The following is a 16242-nucleotide window of genomic DNA, read 5'->3' as shown; positions in this document are numbered from 1 at the left end:
GCACAAAATGATATTAACCAAGCCTGAATGCTTATTGCCTTTAAATAAGAACTGAAAGTTGATAAGAATGAAACAGTTGTATGGTGCATTTCCTGAATGTAATATTAAGTTGTAAATAAATAACACTAAGCTAACTAAAATGAAGCTCAATTGGTTATAAAATTAAAATTTGCTAGAAATCACAAGTATAAAAATTATAATGATCTTTTTAAAAAGTAATTATACAGTGTCCGAGCACTACATTTCATGGGATCATTGCTTAATAAAATAGAAAAAATGCACTATATGTACCAGTAAAGCTAAATTTAGCAAAGCCAAAAAACATTAATAAATTGGATGTATATTGGCAAATTTTCTTCATGAGAAAATTACACAGCCTTGTGGATGGAAAAATGGTGGAATAACAGATGTTATAATTACTTTATGTCAATGTGTGTGAAAAAATTATGGGAAGGAAAAAACAAACACTCAGAAAATCTTAACCAAACTGGCCCAAATCCAATTTGAAAGTAAACTATATGATTAAACGATCTTTGGGGAAAAAAAAATCTTTCAATATTTTTTGAGATACTGTCTCACTGCATAGCCCTCACTGACCTGGAACTCACCATACAGATACGACTGATCATTAATCTCTTCCTGGATCTGTCTCCCAAATACTGAGAGCAACTCACAATAGTGTAACTTTAAATCATATACTATTTATCAACTTGTGTATAATTCCTTTTGATGGAAATATTAAAACTTTCTGAAATGTAAAGAAAAATAGTATGTATATTCATGAATTTGATTATAAAATAAAAGGTTTTTTTTTTTCTTTCTGGAGCTGAGGACCGAACTCAGGGCCTTGCACTTGCTAGGCAAGCGCTCTACCACTGAGCTAAATCCTCAACACCAATATAATAAAAGGTATTCTTAAGTTAATTGCAAATAAAATACAAGTCAATTAAATTGCAAATAACAGGGATTTATGAAGTAGAAAGGAGAATCAAAGCTTAGTTTATGAAGTAAAAATCCATAAACAACTGTAATACACTCAATAATGACAAAGTAAGAGAACTTACCATGTCAGTACTCAATTCAATAAACAGTTGCAAAAATTAAGACTTTAAATATATAGAGGTGTGGGGAAATGGTTACTGTACAATGGCTAGGAATGGTAAGCCAAGTTAGGGGCCCATATATTTATGCATAGTTGGCATGTTAATGGGGGTGAGGAGCAATCTAAACCAGTGGTGCATTGGTAGCACTATTTTCAAACTATTGATATTTCTGGAAGTATGTTTATAAAATAAGAGTTTAAAGTTTAAGTATTTTAAGATAATAGTTTATTAACTCTTAGAGAATTTCATACAATGCAGTTTGAACATAGTCTCACATTATCACCTCTCTACACTTCCCTCCCTCCCTACCCAATTCTGAGTTTTCCTCTTCTCTGCTGCCCTCATCATGTGTTGCCCAAGTAGTCTTTTGAGTTGGTGGTATATGGTAGACCTGTGCATGGGTTACATACATCATTGATGAAAACTTATTCTTCCTCTCCCTGGAACCATCAAATGCCAATAGACCCTCAGTTAGTGATGGGGTGGGATTTCATTCCCACCTTCCTTTTTGTGTGCTGGGGTTTTGTCTGGCTTGTGCTTGCACAAGTCTTTTACATGCTGTCACAGTCACTGTGTGTTCACATGTGCAACTTCCCTGTTGTGTCTGAAAAATACAATTTTCTTGATGTTATCCAACACCCCAGCCCACAAACATTCTACCCCTATTCTTAAAACTTCTCTGAGCCTCAAGGGAAGGGGATATATATGTCAAATTTAAAACTGTGAACTCTGCTGACACTTATTCTCTCTGGGCTGACCAGTGGAAGGTCTCTATGCTAACTTCCATCCACTAAAAGAAGGTTCTCTGATAAGGGTTTAAAGATGCTCTGATCTATGCTTACTTATAGGCCATTAAAGGTAGTTTTAATATTTTATCTACTAATAGTATTCTTGAGGGCCTATCTAGCCACAGATTTTCATCCCATTAATGTATGTATGGGTTTCACCTTCATGGAATGTACCTCAGATCCAATCAGAACATGGTTGGTTACTGCTGTAACATTAGTACCACTGTTTAACCAATGGGGATACCTTGTCAGGCTAGTCATTGCTGTATCTTGCAGCATTAACAACCCAGTGTGGTTGATGACTAATTGTCTCCTATAATGGAGTGCATAGCACTTTCCAGAAAAATGAGAGCTAGCCTGTAGGGATGAAGCTTCCACTGAGTGCCAGATTGATTTCTCAATTTATACAATGTCCTCTGCAACAGCATCTTATTATCAAGTTCTAGAGGGTAGACAAGAGTACTACTGTAGATGCTAATGCTTGGGAGTCTATGGGAACTCATTTACCAACAGCTTAAAAATGTAACCCATTCTTAGTACTGTTTTTACTTGCAAGCTGAGATACCCAATTAGGGTATTAATTTTCCAAAATTGACTTAAAAATGAGGGACAATCTCAATTAAAATCTGGTAGATTATTTTGTAGATGTAACAGTCTTATTAAATAAGAAACACAGAGCCAAATGCAGCATTAAAAGCCCAAGAGGTCAGAGCAGTAGCTAAGAGCTGAGACTAAAACCCTTTCGTACCATACCCTTCACTGCCACTGCCATCCTTCCCCTGAGAAAGAGACTTACTTCCTGTGTATCTGTATTTTTATTGACTTTCTGTTCTGCCTTCTCATTGGTTGTAAACCCAGCTACACGACCTCCTCGTCACTGCCTGTCTATACATACCTCCAGGTCTTCTATGGTTGGTATTGAGATTAAAGTCATGTGTCCCATGCTGGTGGTGTCCTTGAACACACAGACATCTGCCTGTTATGTGATCGGAATTAAGGGCATGTGCTGTCATTGCCAGACTTCTGCTATGGCTTGCTATTAACTCTAACTCCCAGGCACTTTTATTTATTAACATACAAATAAAATCACATTTCAGCACAAATAAAATATCACCATATTGTTTCAAACTCTAAATTTGTCAAATAGAGTCTATATTTTGAGTGGAAACTTGAGTACACAAGTAATGAAAATACATTCTGAAGAGATAAGTTCTTGTCATACATGTAACCTGCCATCTATCACAACTTACAGAATTTACAGAATTGTCCAAGTGTCAAACAAGAGTGGCATGAATAAACTGTAACAAATCCATTGAATAAAATGCAGTGCAATAATTAAAATATAATATAGTTAACTATATTATGCCTCCCACTGGGTACACAGTAACTCTCAAATAATATTGAACAAAAGCTAATACTTGCTGTGAGTCATTCATCTGACCAATGAACTCTTACAAGTACAGATGAATGGCCTAAAGCATAAACTGTGTGACCCATCAGACCACACTACAGCTTCCAAGATAAAATGCTTCACTTTGTGTGTGTGTGGGGGGGGGGGGGGAGGTTGCAAAGTCAGAGGACAGAAGCAAGGGGACAGGGAGATAAGTGGGGTCTGGAAGCATGATGTGAGAGCCACTAAGAAGGATAAAATTTGAAGGGAAAAGTGGACATGGCATTCTCTTAGTAAGTAAGGGATTATATTTACATTTTTAGTGACCAGTATTCACTGAGTCTCTGGCTGACATATCCAGTTGATAACTAAGGAAACAACTCACAGGAATAAAAAGACCTCGGTCAACATGATAGTTGATTCAGCTCATAAGCACCCATAACTCCAGCACCAGATGATCTGATGCCCTCTTCTGGCATCTGTGGACACCTGATGCAGACAAATACATATAACTTAAAAAATTAATCTTTTAAGATTAACAAGAACTATGCTGCTCAAATACATTGGAGTTAAGCAGTAAAAAGTAAACCAAGAAAGTTAATATTATATCATTTAGTATAGTCATTATACTTGAAGTTTCTTTAGTAGGGCTTCTATTTGCAAATTTTTCTACTTTTGAAATTACCAGAGATCTCATGGGATATTTATTCTATTTTAATTTATATAATTGTAATGTATTTTTTTTTATATTTTGCTCTGAGTCTTAATGTCTCATACCTATGTTAGGTTGAAGTGTTCAGAAGTCTTGAACTTGTCTCTAATAAAGTGATATCCATCAAAATGACATAATTTGGGTATCATAAAGTTTTGCTACATTAAATAATAATTAATATTTTTAGTAATAATGTAATAAGAATAAAATGTCTTCTTGAAGTTTCATCTGCAGAAAAAATATCTCTTCATATTCCCCAGGCTGTGTCTATTCAGTGTATGAAATAAAAATAAATATTCAGTGTATGAAATAAAAATAAAATACTTTGTATTTATTGTTGTTCATAATGCAAGCAATATTTTAAGATATATTAAGTATTTCCTATGAACTTTTTCCGTAACAGAAGAATATCTGTTTTGAATTTAAAACATAAAAATCACTGTTATATAACAATATAAAGAAAAAACTGGACTATTATAATAGGCACAATGAGAAGTTAATTATGAATGTGTAGATATGTATGCTAGAGGAATATTCTGTTATATTGTTATGTAATATGATTACAAGGACATCAAGAAAATTTCAATAGTTTATTTAGAGCTCCTAGCCTGAGTGAATCATTATAGTACCACTGACTGTTTTCCATTAAAATAAAACAGGTAAAGGAAATTATGTCATAAGATTGGATATCAATTAATAAGTACATAGATGTATGATTATAATTATAGATGTCTTTTTACCAAAGAACAAAAATCTGTGTACATGTTTATATCAAAATTAGAACAATAAACTATAAAAATAAGTACCAATAGTACTTAATTGGTCAATATAACTATATTATTCTGAAAACCATCCTAATTACATCATTATTCTTGATTATTCTTTTGGGTGGGCCCTAGTTTGGATGACCTACCATATTAACACTCCCTGAGGGAATCTAGGTTAGACAGAGGAATATTTTCCAAGGATAATTAAATTAAAAGAGTGAAACAGGAGAGAATCATGTCAATGGAACCTCCTTCATGGTTATTACTAAGCAATTGCTAAAAATTATTTGAAATAACTTAAAATCAATTAGGACCATACACCCTTCTTATCTCTTGGAAATTGATTTTTCTCTATAAAAGACACATGAGAACCCTTACATATTATGAAAGAAAATATATTTTTTTAAAAAAATATCTGTTGAAGATTTAGAATTTTCCTAAGGGGCACTTCCTGGAGTAACCTCCAGAAAACTGTTCTCCCTCTCATTGTGATTAACTCTGAAGTCCTCCCTTTTTCCAGTAAACCCCTGGAAACTTTCACTCATGCAGATACTTCCCCTGCAAGATCCGATAGGACTGGCCAGTGGTAAGTGAGGCAGTGTTAGGGCCACACAAAATGGAATCCATTTTCTTTGACAATTATAGCAGTGTGGATACAATTACAAAATACTCCTATATTACAGGTAGTATACTTATTCATTTTATTCCATTAGTACATCCACTGTAAGGAGGATTAAAAAAAAAAAAAGTAGAGAGATGGTAAGTCAATTGTGTGTCACTACACGGCCCACAAGTGAATGGCCAGCTTACTCTGTGCAAGTTACTTTCTTGCAGATACAAGGACAGATGAAATGTAACTACAAACACATCACTTAAATTAGTTAGCTTCAAAATTAATTCATTATATGTCACAACCCGAGACTCTGTTCATGGATAATGAAGTGCTGTGCCAGATTCATATGAATCTCTAGAAAACAAATGTAAGCCCTATGACAGCTTGGTTGGTAGTTCTAAAAATGATGTCTTGTTGATGCTTTTGATAGTATTACTTAGAAATAAACACGCACCAAGGATCAGTATGACTTTTGCCCCAAGTCATCACATGTTTCAGCAGACTGCTGTTACTGAATCTGAACAGTTGATTATAAATTCTTGTCATTAATTTTTATTAAGAAATACAACAGTAAAATACGTATTTTGATAACTGAGGATCTTGGCACTCCCTTCATTTTTTTTTTTTTTTTTTTTTTTTTTTTTTTTTTTTTTTTTTTTTTTTTTTTTTTTTTTTGTGTGTGTGTGTGTGTGTGTGTGTGTGTGTGTGTGTGTGTGTCAGGAAAATGTCTCTCTTGTCTTCCTTACTTTAACCGAGTCCCAGGCAGGGTTACAGGTGTTCATGTATATGTTATCTAAGCCACCCAAGTTTTTTTTTTTTTTTTTTTTTTCCAATTTTTGTGACTGTCAGGGAGGAAACTATAGAAGTGCCTTCAAGAATACACTATACACACATGAGTAAAGAGGCTCAGGGCAGCGGAGAACACAATGTCAAAAATATGTTATATTTTGGAAGAACTGGATAGTCTGGGTTTTTTTTTTATAATTGGATAATAAACACTTGGTTAAAGGAGTTATTGTTATTTCACAAGTATTCATTGCACCAAGCAGTTCTGTGTTTAAAAGATCTTTAACATATCAACTACTTTAGATATAGAGCTTCTTAATTTTTTTATTTGTTTGGTATTTATTTATTTTTGCTTTCATAAATGTCATTTATGCTCCTTGTGTGCCTCCTAACAGCCCAGTTTTAAGAGTTAATTCAAATGTCAGAAACTCACAAATTATCTTTCATTCTATTTTTTTTAATCTTTTTGGCCATAAAAATTGAATGAACTGAGTAAAGGAATGATTAATGCTCTAGTTAGCCTTTGACCTTACATATATAATTTTGGCTACCCTCCCAAAATTTCTGTTTTTAATCTTTTTACCAACAATCCTAGTCTTTATTCATGAAGTCATTTTTTCCCTTAGTGATCCAGCGCATGTATACTTAAATATGTCTTTAAAGGATAGTGATGTTGCTGTCACATTCATATGGCTCTGAGAGAGTTACTGGTTTCCTGCCAATACTGTTGGCTTTCCAGCCACAGATTGGCTTGGTTAAGGAAGAAGCTGTAAACAGCCTATCAACAAGTATTTATACAGATGCTAATGAAACTCAAATTCTCTTAGTGTACTTATGCCAAATTCCACTTTCAATTTTCCTTCATTTGCAAGGTCTGAGGTAATAATTTCTTTACTAAACACATCCAAACCACTTATACTTTATAAAGCCATTTTTTAGTATTTCCAGCCTGAGCTACATAGAGTCACTCATTTATCAAAATGACTTAAAATATTTCACAGCACAAGAAGAAGCATTTTGTGTAGCCACAACAATGTCCCCCGAAAGCGTTTGGTAAACAGATGAACTCATCTCTGTTCATGAAACCAAGACTATTTCAAAATTATATTACTGAGAAAAGCCATTAGTGAAAAAGGAAACAGTCATGGGAAAGTTACCATGTGAATTAAAAATATAACTACTTAGTTTATTTCTCTGTGCCCTAAATGATAATTGAATCTTAATTTCCCTCCATATAGGATATTATGCAGAAAATTTAGAAATTTGATTTATTTGAAGCATATGGATTTAATGAGTACCTTTTATTACCTTTTATGAAGAAAAGAATAATATTTCCATGAATTTTTAAATTACTTCATTTCTTTTGATGAACCTCTCGAGTAAAACCGCTCTCCTCTAGGCTTATAGATGTGGAACTATGAAGAGGTTATCTTTTGGTTCCGTGCTTGGATTTGCTAGTTTTAGTTGTCTTTATTATTATTATTATTCTAATGTAATTCTGACTTTCAGGGTTAATGTTCCTTCCTACTCTAGTAATTAAGTTAACCATGTTTAGACATATGCTATCTTCCACAATACTCAGGCTTGTCTATGCATTAAAGGCCTTTGCATTATAGTTCTGTACATTTTTTCTAACTTTTTATTATTTGTGAATTTCACATCATGCATCCCAATCTCATTCATCTCCTCATCTGCTCACTTCCATCCTCTACCCTTGCAACCGTCCTCTGCAAAGCAAAACCAAATGTAAAAGTGAAATCAAAAACAAACAAACAAATCTTGGTGTGGAAGCTGTAGTGTGGCCCAGTAAGTCACACAGTGTACCCTTTAGTCCATATATCTCTACCTACAAGTGTTCATTGCAATGAGTCTGGTTGAGGACTCTGGCTTCTGCTACACTATTGATAATGGGCTCTCACTGAGACTCCTCTTGCATATCCTTTTGTTGTCCTGTGTCATGGAGATCATGTAGCTTTGGATCTGCAGGTCCGGCCCCTTCACATACTCCAGCAGTTCATAGCTGAGGTGGATGTTGGGGGTGGGCTTACTCGTAGCCCTAGTTCTGGGCCTGGGTCGTAGCTGGGTTAATCGGCCTACCACCTTTCCTTCCTCATCACCACTCACCTGTGAGTCCAGCTCGCTCACTCTCGAGAACTGGCCCAGCTCCTGGCTGCCCAGCTCCTGCCTGCCAGCTGTGTCGGGTGAGCTAGCTGGGACAGTGATGGACAGTGATGAGGATGTGTAAATAAATACTCATCCCCAGGTTGGTTTTAGACGGTGTTTTATCACAGTAACAGAAGCCAAACTAGGACAAATTGGTACCACAGAGGGAGATATTACTGAGATTGGCCTCACCATGGATTTTCAAGGGAGGATTATAGAAGGATTTTGGAGTTTGCAGCTGGAAAGGCCATTGAGTGCTCAGAGTTTAATAAGCTCTTATAAGAACTTGGAAGATAATGCTAACAGAGGTCCAGATGATGGAGGTTTGGCTTACAAAGTCTCAGAGGGAAGCAAAGATTATCGGGGCTGTTCATGTGATATATTAGAATTAACAGCCTGTGGTTTCTGGTCACTTGAGGCTGAAGAATCAGCTGTGATTAAGAGACAAGAACCACTGAAGTGAAACTTGGATTTCCTGGGACAATTGATGCTGGTTAGATAGGGCTGAGATACTAGCCCTGATTAAGAAAGAACAGCATCATTGAGGTGAAACCTTTGGGGGAGAATTTGTTCAGGGTCAGCACACAGAAGCTGTGGTCCAGAACCCAGGAAGTGAAGGAGGCTGCATCACATGCTGGCAGCCAAGCTTGGTGATGTGTAAGAGACTCCCACATGTTACTGATTTTGAGGAATCATAGGAGGAGTCACAGAGAGGCAGCTACAGTTTGGCACTTGTGCATCAGGGTTGGAGTGCTTGAAGAGTGGTCATTGGTGAAAGTGGAACCTGAGTTGCAATTGAGAACCCCAGAACGTTGGAGATGCCAGGACAGTAGGAGGGTCACCTATGAAAGCAGCAGGCGTAGAGCAAGCATGAGCCTGAAAGACAAATTGTATGCTATGAGAATAGAACGGATAAAGAGCCGCCCAAGGCTTTTAGAACCCAAAAGATTATGAGTGAGTTCCAGACATTGGGCACTGAACTATCCACACTGTTTAAATTTTGTTTTGCTTTGGTATAATTGTAACTGTGCCCTCTTGGAAAACAAATTATATAACTTACTTTTTTTTTCCCCCTATTTCACAGGAGCCACAGATGAGAGATATTGAACTTTTTATTTTGTTTTTGTTTTTCCAGACAGGGTTTCTCTGTGTAATAGACTTGGCTGTCCTGGAACTCATTATGTAGACTAGACTAGTTTCAAAGTCACTGAGATCCTCCTGCCTCTGCCTCCCAAGTGCTTGGATGAAAGGCATGACTCACCACCCTACCTGAGATATGGGACTTTTAAAAAAAGATGTTGACTATTTTTAAGTACTTTTAACATGCTTGAAGTTTTTAAAGGCTTTGGGACTTTTAAAGTTATATTATGTTTTATCTTATGACACTAAAAATTATATTAATAGTGAGTTTTGTGTGTAAAGTTAACAAGATGTAAATTGTGCTAGTTAGGTTTTTTTGTTTGTTTTTTGTTTGTTTTAGTTTTTGTTTTGTTTTGTCAATTTCACACAAGTTAGAGTCTTCTGGGAAATGGTAAGGAACCGCAACTGAGAAAATATCTCAATCAAATTGGCCTACAGGCAAATCCTAGGTCATTTTCATGATAAATGATTGATAACTGAAGGCCCTGACCACTGTAGACAGTGCCACACTCACATGAACAGATGGTCCAACCTCCATGGTCTCTGATTCAGTTTCTGCTTCCAGAGTTCTGTTTTGGTTGAGTGCTTGTCTTGGCTGCCCTCAATAATGGACAATGGTAAGGATATATAATCCAAATAAATTCTTTTCTGCCCAAGTTGATTTGGTTCATATTGTATCACAGGAGTGATATAACTAGGACAAGGTATCTCCTTGTCTTGGTGAATCAGTAAGCAGAAAGCTAAAATTGAACCAGAGTCTGGGCTGTACCATCAAAGGCCCACATCAATGACATAAGTCCACCTGACCGTAGTCTAATGCCCTCACAGACTCCCCAAATAACACTGCCAACTGGGGACCAAATATTCAAATCATATTCAAATACAACCAATCTATTAAAACCATATCAATAACTACTCTAAGTATAAAATACATTGTTGAAAGTCAGGTAGTTTACTCTGAAGAACAGTTTTTATAAACTGATACTTGAAGACTTGAAGCAGAAATATCATTATTTAAGAAAAAGCTTGCAGGTACAAGAAGCTGGGTAACTATAGTGTGTCTGGTGGATTAAGGTAGGAATTTAAAAGATGCCTCTCAAGATTAAAAAAAAAAAAAAACCACTTTGTATATTATCCAGAGGCAGTTGAGGAACAAGAGTTTCAGTTGTGGGTTTGAAGAGGTATGATGGGTTATCTAAAAGAGGCATGTTAGGTTTTCATCACTGTGACAGACAATTTAGCAAAAAAAAGGGGGGGGGAGAAGATTTATTTTGGCTCACAGTATCAGAGCTTGCAGTCTATGGAATTTGTTGTTTGAGGCTAAAGTGAATGCAAAGCATCACTTTGGAGATGATGTGTGAGAACAACACTGCTTACCTCATGGTATCTGAGAAAGAGAGAGAGAGAGAGAGAGAGAGAGAGAGAGAGAGAGAGAGAGAGAGAGAGAGAGAGAGAGGGAGCTCAAGGAACCAATGACAAGAAATAACTTTTGAAGTCTCATATTTAGTGACCTTTCCAGCTAGGCCTATCTTCCATAGTTTCTGTTACCTCCATTGTCCATCTAACCATGGCACTACCCTTGGATTTATGCATTGATGAAGTTTGTGCACTAGTGCCCACTCCATTCTCAAGGCTGATGCATTGGAGAGTACTTTAATCTTTGGGGGCATTACAGATTCAAACCATAACAAAAACATTTTATCTGACAAGGGGATGAAAATAGAGATTGAAGAATTTAAATGGAAGTCAGGAGGCGAGGCAGTATAACTAAGAGTAAGACAGTCCAGAGACAGTACTTCCAGAGAAGAATATACTCTGACCTCCAAAGGGCTGGCCAGAATTGAGCCCTCAAAGGAGATTGTGGTGCATGGTTACACGAGTGGAAGAAAGCAGGCAAGTGTAATGAAACAAAACCTAGAGGAAACAAGACTGTTGACGTGTAATGACAGTGACCTCTAAAGTCTTCCTTACTTTTGTACTGCAATGATGAGACAGCATGACCAAGGAAACTTCTAAAAGAAGACGTTTATTGGGGATTATGGTTACAGAGGGCTGGAGTCCACAATCATCATGGTGAGGAGCATTGTCCTAGCAAGCATGGCACGTGAGCAGTAGCTGAGTATTACATCCCAATCCACAAGCATGAGAGAGAGAGGGGAAGGTGGTTGGGGGTAGTGGGAATGGCATGGGCTTTTGAATCCTTAAAGTCCACCCTCATTGATATACCTCCTCCACCCAGGCCACACCTCCTAATCCTTCCCAAACAGTTCTATCAAACAGGGACAAAGCATGCAAATATAGGCGCATGGGGGGCTATTCTCATTCAAACCATGAGTAAGTTCAAAATTCTCCATAATTTAATAGTATGTTAATTTATTGTATAAGCCCAATGAATTGTTAAATAGAATAAACTATTTTGCTGAAGAATTACTGGCAGGTAGATACCTTTAGCAGTTCAAGACACCATATTAAGAAAGGAAAGGAAGTAGAAGAATAACTTGAGGAAAGTGTACAATATTGTCTTGATGGTTACCTACACAAGGCCCATTAATATATCTATCAGTCTGTCTGTCTGCTTAGATAGATAGATGGGCAGATAGATAGACAAGTAATATATATCTATATAATATAATTAGATCTACAACATTTCATCAGGAAAGAGGCCACAGTGTCCCCACCCCAAACTGAGGTTCTAATGGCAATTAATAGTTGTTGGCAAAGGGTGTCGTTATCTTCAGTGATGTTGCCACAGAAAAGTAGGCTGTGGTCCAGTAAATAACCTATCTGTGCTCTGCTGGATCCTAAACAATCACAATGAATCAATACAATAAAGTACTTGAAAGTAGAGGTGGTGGTGCTTGCTGAGAGGAAAGGTTTCAGCATGGAGAGTAATGGGGATAAAAGATAGCATGTTTACTCCCTTGTAAAATGGTTCAAGCGTGGAAAATAGGGACCATAATAATGATATATCATGGAGGTATACTTACTCTACTTTATGTTTAGATATTAGTGCTAAGTAAACAATAGGGACGCATCATTGCAGATGATAGTGACTTGAAGGTTCAAAAGCAAAATCAAACTTGATGATGATGATGATGATGATGATGATGATGAATACAAGTAATGCTTCTGAAATTAAGCTGACAATATATTTCCAGGAGTAAGATGGAAGTTATTCATTCCTAGCCAATTTTCTAGCCCTATGAGATAGAAAACTCTGTCTACTCAGTCATTATAAGAAGCCAGCACATTGTGATGCATGTAATAAGAGGTTCAACTATGTAGACTCCAGCAAACCAACATCTAAAAATAATATATGAAATAATCTGAAGGGAAGCAATAAAAATGTGGTTTATATGGTATTGGAGAGAAGAAAATTGGCCCGTGTAATTTAATTTAGCAGAGAAGTGAATGACAGTAATGAATGAATATATTTGAAAGATAAGGAAATTTAAAGTCTTATATTTTCTTGGAGTCAGCTGAGTCATGTCTTACTCTTATAGATCAGGCTAGCTTTAAATTCACACCAATCCCTTTACCATAATCGATAGAATGATGGGAATGTAAGGGTGAGCCACCATGCCCATCTTAAGTTCAGGATATAACAGGCTGCAGTTAATTACAAAAGAACAGAAAGTGACAGATACAAAGAATAATTTGAAGAGTTTTTTTGTAGAAGAAAAATCACCAAAAATGTTTAGAATTTCTTCCTGGAGTCCTATACCACATGTAGTGTATTGAATTCAGAGACACAAGCCATGAGAGGAAAATGGAATATAGTTTGGAAGATATTTAAGACACATGCAGATATGCATGCCTAGAAAGATGGGCTTTTTGAAAAGAGAATATAAATTAAAATCAACAATGAGTAAGAGAAATATTTTTACTATTAGTAATAGAGAAAGGCTCTATGCTCTGTTAAAAACATAAAGGAAGATGCTACATGATTGAGGTAGTTTCTAACTTGTAAGTATGAGAAACATTTTTCACAGTATATACTATAAAATTAGTAAATAACTATATGAGCTAATATTTACCTAGCAGTAAAGACGTAAATCACAGACAATATTGTCCAATTATCAATAACTTCTAAAGTATTTAACATGCCAACAAGAAGCAAGAATTCAATAAACATTATTTGTGAAAAAATGTCTAGGACACTATATGCAAATACCAACTTTCCCAAAATATTTATTTAGACTTTTTTTAACTTAAAATAAATTAAATGGTATGATAAAAAAAAAAACAAAAACTCATCAACAGGAAGGAGGCTAGAGAGACAGCTCTGAGGTTAAGGACATTTGCTACTCGTGTAGAGGACTAGAATTCAATTCCCAATATTCAAACAACTCCAGTCATTTGGAACTCCATTTCCAGGATTGCTGTCACTCTGTATTGGCTTCCAAGGGCATTGCATGCATATGATGCACACATTTACTTGCAAACAAAACATACACAATTAAAATAAATTTGAAAAAAAATAAAAATCTGATCACCAGACAACTTGGTATATTATAATACTGATCAACAAAAACTGTATTTAAAATGAGATTTCTATTGCATATAATGTTTTTGTTGCAACCAACTGGAAACAGAACATAAAGAATCCATATCCTTCTAATGTAAATTGAAGTGAAAACAAACAATTTTATGGGTTAAAAAAAATACCTTAAAGTATTATAAAGTAGCTGGCTTTGAAAAGTGGAATTTGTTTTTCAGGTTTTCTTTTCATTAATATTTTACTTAATAAATTTTCTATAATAATGACATAGTATTTTGTTATTGAGTCCAACAACTGTTTTAATTAAAGTTGCTCAAGCCATAGTTTAAAGTCACCAGAGGTTAGCAAGAAGCAAAGGAAATCATCTTTTTGAGGTTCAAGGTACAGAGAATGGGTGAAGCAGGATGCTGAGTAAAATACTGTGGGTCCTGGATTTAGCCTCCTACAGACAGAATGATGCTGGCTTTCACACTGAACAGAGAAGCTTATGAAACAACATGACCAGAGACCTGTAAAGTAATCTAAGCCTCTGTGATTTTTCCAAACAAAGATGCTGAAGAGGGCCTTCTGTATGATTCAGAGTGAATGTTACTTGGGGTGGTTGAGCTGGAATGGAACCACATCCTTCAATTTTAAACTACTTTTGGGTTAGAGTCAGCCAAGTTCACATTGTGTTTGGTCTGTTTCTAACATTGAGCTTCAGCCCATATACCAGTCTGTGGTTTAATGATGGTCTATATTCATTGCTCCCTTACAGTGAAAGATCTGCTCTTTACACAGGAATTATTTCAAGCTGTCAGAGTTCTGTCATGATACCAGTTAGTGTTATGAAGAACTGGAGAAATTTGCCAAGAGTGCATTAATAAGTGACTATGGCAGTAAATGTCAGTATTAAAGAAACTGAAGACCACAGATATTTCTAAGCTAGATACACTTATTATAACATTTCCTACATATTAAGGATAGGTAAGCATTGAGCCTTTGCTCAGCTGACCATCAGACTCCCTGAAGTCTTAACTGCTTAACATCACTGAACTGTATCTGGTGTGCTCAATCATGAATGGTAGTTCAGAACCCAGGATCTGCAGAGGAGACACTTCACTTTGTAGACAACACGTCTTCCTTTTGTGCCAGTCTGGTTTATACTTTCGGTATGTATCAAATGCTTCTGCCCATGAGTTCATTGGCCAGCCCGGGCATGTGAGGGAATTCTTCCTCCAGTTGTAATTAATGAAAGGTTGCCTGGAGATTGCTTGGCAGGAGCTGTGGGCATTTTAGAATCATGTGATAGCATCAGAAGCAACAGTAACTTAGACGTTAGAGAAACAAGCACCCTTCCTTTAGACTTCCCTAACATCTTCTTGAATTGAAAACCAATGTCATTTCTCAGACCTTTATAGGAAAAAACAAATGTAAGATGTTCATTCTCATTGTATTCAGCATTATGCATGTTAAAGTTTGTATGTATACAGAAGTGTATTATGCACATTCAGTAAGAGTTTGAAGACATGCTTCATTTTCCAAAAAGCATAAAACCATTCTAATTCCTAGGTCAAGCAATGAGACGTCTCAATAAGTTAACATTCCATTTCCTTTGACTTATTTACTCCTTTTTATTTAAATGCCTCCTCAATATCTTTCTCTGGCTTGCCTGATGATTTTCATGTGGCCCAGGTGAACCTTGAACATGCAATTTGAGTCAGCACTTCTAAATGCTGTAATTACTGCTGCACCTGGAAAAATGGGCATTTTTAGCCATGAGATTTTATAGTTTTATATACTTGTGAGTTTAGTTACCATGAATTGACTTTAGAAACACCCAACCTATCAAGCTTACTATGCCAGCAAGCCCTGGTCAATCATGAAGACCACGCAAAAATAGCAATATAATAGAGCAAGCCCACAGTGCTAAACAATGCGACAAAGTAAAGATGTAATACTGAAATGTGGGATATTGACATAGTAGCAATGTCTGCATGGTTTTCAAACACACACACACACACACACACACACACACACACACACACACACACACGCTGAGAGAAACAGAGACAGAGAGATTCTTGCAATTTAATGTAAAGATTTCATCTAGCACGTTGTATACTTGTACCCTTACTTTGGATGTGTGCTGAATGTGAGCTCACCTGTGCCACAGCATGTGGTATGTGTAGGTCAGTGGACAACTTTTGAGAATGAGTTCCCTCCACTACTATGTCTGCAAATATCACAATGAAATTTATTGTTTTGAATAACTATTATGAACTATTAATAACTGAAAA

At 36.1% G+C, this 16242-nt stretch overlaps 1 protein-coding gene across 6 annotated transcripts in view; it reads left to right on the top strand.

Annotated features, from left to right (window-relative positions):
* Lrriq1 (leucine rich repeats and IQ motif containing 1) overlaps positions 1 to 16242 on the top strand; it is a 191788-nt gene that overhangs the window by 147108 nt on the left and 28438 nt on the right. The gene's annotated exons all lie outside the window — the stretch shown is intronic.

The sequence above is a fragment of the Onychomys torridus genome, chromosome 20 (assembly GCF_903995425.1).
Source record: "Onychomys torridus chromosome 20, mOncTor1.1, whole genome shotgun sequence".
Classification (NCBI taxonomy): Eukaryota; Metazoa; Chordata; class Mammalia; order Rodentia; family Cricetidae; genus Onychomys; species Onychomys torridus.
The sequence above is the reverse complement of the archived record's forward strand: the minus strand, read 5'-3'. Positions and strand labels throughout refer to the sequence as shown.